The following is a 5,201-nucleotide window of genomic DNA, read 5'->3' on the forward strand; positions in this document are numbered from 1 at the left end:
TGTTTACTTGATTTTATTAGTGAACCATTCAAGTCCATATCCAAAATCCATTCATTAATCCATTTGGCCAATTTCTAAATCCATATCCATTTGGTTTAACCCATATCCATTTTTCTAAATCCAATTTTCATTATCCATATTTTACATAATTCAATTCCAATTAACCAAATTATTACATCCAATTCTCCATATTTTTTCATGTCCAATTACATTTCCATCTCAACATTCATCCATTTAAGCCCAAAACATGGTAAGATCGTTAGGCCCATGATTACAAGTGCACATCTAATGGCAATGACGGTCCAGGTATCATAGGCGAAAAAAACAAAGAGGCGGTGTAATTAGATTTTTTTTTTACATTGAATGAAAAGTAAAAACAAAGCCACGGCAGTGAGAGCCAAAGGCTGCTACCAAAGTACATAAGCACACTGCAAACCAACAAATGCAAAACGCAGCAAGCAAAAAATATGCAGCATCCAGGAACGCAAGCCAAACGCATCTAAACGGCGACGTACAAGCAACTCCAAATGCGAAAGCTGCAAGGCACAAGACGCCAAAACCAAGACGAAAACGTGGCCAAATGAAATGCATCTATAACTCACACTGAGCACGACACAACAGAAGGTTGAAAACACAAATCATAAAAAGCTGCAACAACGACATCAACAGCAGCAGCCAACCACAATCCGAATAGCAGCAGCGTGAATAAACTCCCAATGGCGGACGAACCTGCAGAATTCAAGTCAACACCAAAATCCATTCAAAATAGCTAACAGAAATGCGAAACGATAACACAAATTAACACATTTCAATTCGAACACTTCTAACATAAAAGAAAAGCAAATCTCAGTGGAACCGTAACCATCGTAACAGAATGAGATACTCTAACCAATCTCCTATTCCAATCATCAACGGAACTAACCGAATTAACTTCTCCAATTATAACCAGCAACTGCTAGCCATTTCAGGGGGAATTGATTCATTCTTAAAGCTCTTCTTCCAATCTCTATATAACTAGCAAGTCACGACTAACCAAGGGGATCGATTTTCAGTTGGCTAAAAATTTCCATTTCAATAAAACAGATTCAGTTTTCGTCAACTAACTTCTCAAATCTCTAACCAACTCTACAACCTGCAGAAGCATTCGTAATCCCCTTCAACCATCTTCCACACCCCACCTCCATAACAGAGTAACGAAACTTTTCCAACAAACTTCTAACCAACTTCAATCTCCATAACAACCCTCACAACCTCACTCTCATCTCAGAACGAAAATAGATAGCAGGAGAAGGAGAGAAGAGAAAAAGAATGGAAAGCCTATAAATACGCACCTTCAACCAAGCTCTGGAGGATCCTTCAATAAAAATCGAATTCCATTTTTTTCCATCACCTTCTGTCTTTCTGAGTTCTTCACCAATTGGACTCAACTCTCCATTCATCTCCTCCATCGGCAATTTCTTCTACAAAACCTGCAACAGAGCTACCGCGCTCAAACTTCTTCATCCTCACCGCTCCTCATCATCTCCATCCATCATTGTCAATCCAAAAAAGGAGTGTGAGAGTTTGAAGCAAGGGACGAACCAGGGCCAAATTTCAGAAGAAGAACGGAGAAGAAGAAGGAAAGGACGTAGGACCAAGAGCTTACCTATTTCCGTTGCCGTCATCGCCGTTTAAGTCGCATTCTTTGATGAGGTAATGTCGAAACTCGTATCCTTCGCTTCATTTGAGGTTATAGTAAGGTAGAGTTTGAAGAGAGGAATTAAAGCCCTCGGGTGAGAGGCTCTAACTCCTCGTAGGTAGCGTTTAATTTTGAATAGAATTGGTTAGGGTTCGTCCGTTGGCGTCGCTAGTCGGAGCCGTGGATTCGGAGTTGGGTTATTTTTTGTGTGGATCCGTAATCTGGAGGAGAGTAAAGGTGTCGATTAGGGACGCCGCCATCGTCGGCGCGGCGGAGTCAATTAGGTGTTCGCCGGTCTTTTCCTTGAACGAGAGTGAGATGTCAGAGCTGCTTTCCTTCGATTACTTCCGTCGCGAATGCGAAGTTGAAGATAGCCTGAGAAGAAGCCGGCGACAGACATGGAAGTGAACGTCGAAAGCGGGATGGAGCTTGTAGTGTTTGCTGAGGCTTGGGGACTTATTACGGTGGCGTTTGGGCTTCGATCGGCGTGCTTAGGTTGTGGCTGTTTGGGCCCATTGCTCCAAAATGAATTCTCGCTTATTACACCCCCATGCCATGGACCTACCCCTTTCCTCTGTGGGCTTGCACATCAGGGGCCCAATTCCGTTGTTTTGAGTTTTTTGTTAGTTTCTCTTAATTAGAACTTAGGATTAGATTAATTAGGATTTAACTGAATTTTTAGTTTAATTAGAATTAATCAAGTTAATTTAGGTTAATTAGTTTAATTAGAAGATTATGAGTTAATTTAGAATATTAAAATTAGATTGGTTTAAATAGAATTGTTTTAGAAATATTAAACTTTGATTAGAATATTTAATTAAATATTAGAAACATTAGAAGCTAATTAGAAATTTTAGTTGATAATAGGAATCTTATTAGGAATTAATTTTAGGATATATTAGGAATTTTAGAAATATTAAAATGAGTTTAGGCTTTAATTGATTTTAATTAAGATTTTGCATAAGTAGAAATTTAGTTCAATATTAATCCATAATTGTGAATTGACGGCTTTACCCATAGACTTAGGAATAGACTAATTTCGCATGCTCCCCTAGTTTTAGAACTAGTCTATATTTTAGAATTAATTTCCGTTTGATTTACTTTTATTTCATGCAATCCCTTGTATTTTACATGTACCCCCTCCCATTTCCGATGTACATTTACTTGCTTTCTTTATTATCGCTTTATAGCTACTCCTTAGGCATTAGGAACGTTCCCCCTTTCATAGTCAATAATCAAACCCTTGATCCAACGTCAAGCGGTCCTTTTTCAAATCAAACTCGATAATCAAACCCTTTATCCAACGTCAATCTGTTTTTTTCAAATTCAATAAACAAACCCTTGATCCAACGTCAAGCGGTCTTTTTCTAAATCAAACTCAAAAAACATAATAAATGGCGATTAGGATCGTACTTCACGAGTCTTAAGCGATAAAGAAAGGATGAGACTGGAGCTTTCCTACACTCATTCTGAATGCTTCGAACACAAGACGTTTGGCTTGGTAGTTTGAGGTATTCACCTTTATCCATAGTCTTTATTGCAATTCGAAATCAATAATACTTTCTCAAAACCTAAAAACAATCCGACGCATTCAAACCTTTTGTTTGAGCCTTGGGGAGACACCATCGAAAACCCTTCTTCAAGGTAATAAAATCAACAAAACAAACAAACAATTTCAAACCCACGAACTACGAAGGCTCTGATTTCTCACTTCAATAAGTGGGCATACGTAGGCACGAGGATCCATTCCTTGGCGAGCACACTAATTTAAAATCTACCTTCACTCCGTAAACCTTTGGCAATCAAGCATTCGATAAATAATACACACGTAAGTGCAAACATCCTAGATGGTTCCCATGGAGTACCATGGATGTGAGGGGTGATTATACCTTCCCCTTGCATAACCGACTTCCGAACCTGTTCGTGGTTGCGACGACCATACGTTGGGGTTTTCTCGATATTTTCCCTTTCCTTTGGAATAAATAAAAACCGATGGCGACTCTGTATTTTTCGCGTAGCGACGGCTGGCGACTCTGCTGGGGATTCTCCCTAAGCAAGTCAAGCCTAATTTAGGTTGATTCTGAAGGTTGAGAAAAACAAGAAAGGGGGGTTTGAATTTTTTTGGAAATAAAAGTTTTTTAATAATTCAAAAACACACAGAATTTTATACTGGTTCGCTTGAAAATCAAAGCTACTCCAGTCCACCCGGTCAAGGTGATTTCGCCTTCAAAAAGGACTTAATCCACTAATCTTGAAATATTACACAATCAATCTAAGAGAATAATCTCTTAGCCCTCTCAAGTATTCAAACTGCGCAGAGTCACTCGAGGAAATAATTTAAGCAAAAAGTAAATTATAATATAAATTGCTTCTAACAACAGCAAGTATTACAACAGTATGAGAGCAAAAGCTTTTCACGTAAGAGCAGCAACTCGTGAAAAAGAGAGAGAGAGTGAATAATATTTCTGTGTGTCTTAGGTGTGTCTCTCTAGAGAAGTAATTCGTCCTTTATATAGTAGTTGTGAAGGATCGTTGGAGTGATGACAGAATCTTGGTCATTGAAGAATAATTAATGTCATTACTTTTGTTGTTTCTTTCTAAAACCATTTTGTCCGCCTCTTTAATCCTTTCTTTAAATACTTTCTTTCCATAATGAGATTCTTTTCGGTTACGTGTTCTGAACTTGTGAATCTGCATCAGAGTCTTGATGTACCAGAGTTAGTCTTCAGAGGATGATGAAGTTTGACTTCATCCGAGCTTCTCAGTGCTCTAGACTTCTTAAGTATCAGAGTCTAAATCCAGTAGTCTTGTTGGAGCTTCTAACTTCTTGCTATCTCTCTTTGATCAGAATCAGAACCTTCTGGTCGTATTCTTTTCTAAGTGATGTCTGATCATCTAATATTTCATATTTGACATAAGTTTGTATCTGATGTATGGTCAGAATCCTGCGTAAATGTTCAGAGTCCTACACATTAAGAAAAAATCTCGTTAGGGTGCCATTTTGGGTTTCATCCTTTGTTATCATCAAAATCTTGGAAATATATTGTAGAACCAACTTTGTTCTTACAATCTCCCCCTTTTTGATGATGACAAAACAGTTCAGATTAAAGATGAAACATTTAAAGAAACTCTTAGATCAGATATTGTAGTGGGCTCCCCCTGAGTTAGATATTGGATAGTTCAAAAGTTCTTACCGGACCTTCTATGGTTTGGTGCTTTTAGCTACTTTCCTACATATCTTAAGTCATTTTTAGAGAAATGTTTGCAGTGTTTGACAAGAATTAGATATGTTTTCATCATAGTTGTTTTAGTTCTCCCCCTTTTTTTCAGAATAAAAAAGACTTAGCAAACAGACTTTAGCAAAAAATTGATATTAATATATCAACATTTATATAAGCCAGAAAGCAGAAAGCAAGAAGGCAAGAAACAGACATCGAAACACAAAGCAACAAGCAAAGCAGAGAAAGCAACAAGCAAATCAGAAGGTAACAAGTAGAAATAGCCTAGGTGCCTAAGGGTTTGG

General features: G+C 37.9%; 1 long non-coding RNA gene across 1 annotated transcript; it reads right to left on the reverse strand.

The window, feature by feature from the left end:
- Positions 1 to 338: 338 nt before the first annotated feature.
- Positions 339 to 2,320, reverse strand: LOC127075206 (uncharacterized). Its single transcript, XR_007786241.1, has 2 exons — positions 1,332 to 2,320; positions 339 to 729 (listed from the first exon to the last, which is right to left on the reverse strand). It is a non-coding gene; the product is annotated as an uncharacterized LOC127075206 (long non-coding RNA).
- Between the last annotated feature and the right edge of the window lie 2,881 nt (positions 2,321 to 5,201).

This window comes from Lathyrus oleraceus, chromosome 4 (genome assembly GCF_024323335.1).
Source record: "Lathyrus oleraceus cultivar Zhongwan6 chromosome 4, CAAS_Psat_ZW6_1.0, whole genome shotgun sequence".
Classification (NCBI taxonomy): domain Eukaryota; kingdom Viridiplantae; phylum Streptophyta; class Magnoliopsida; order Fabales; family Fabaceae; genus Lathyrus; species Lathyrus oleraceus.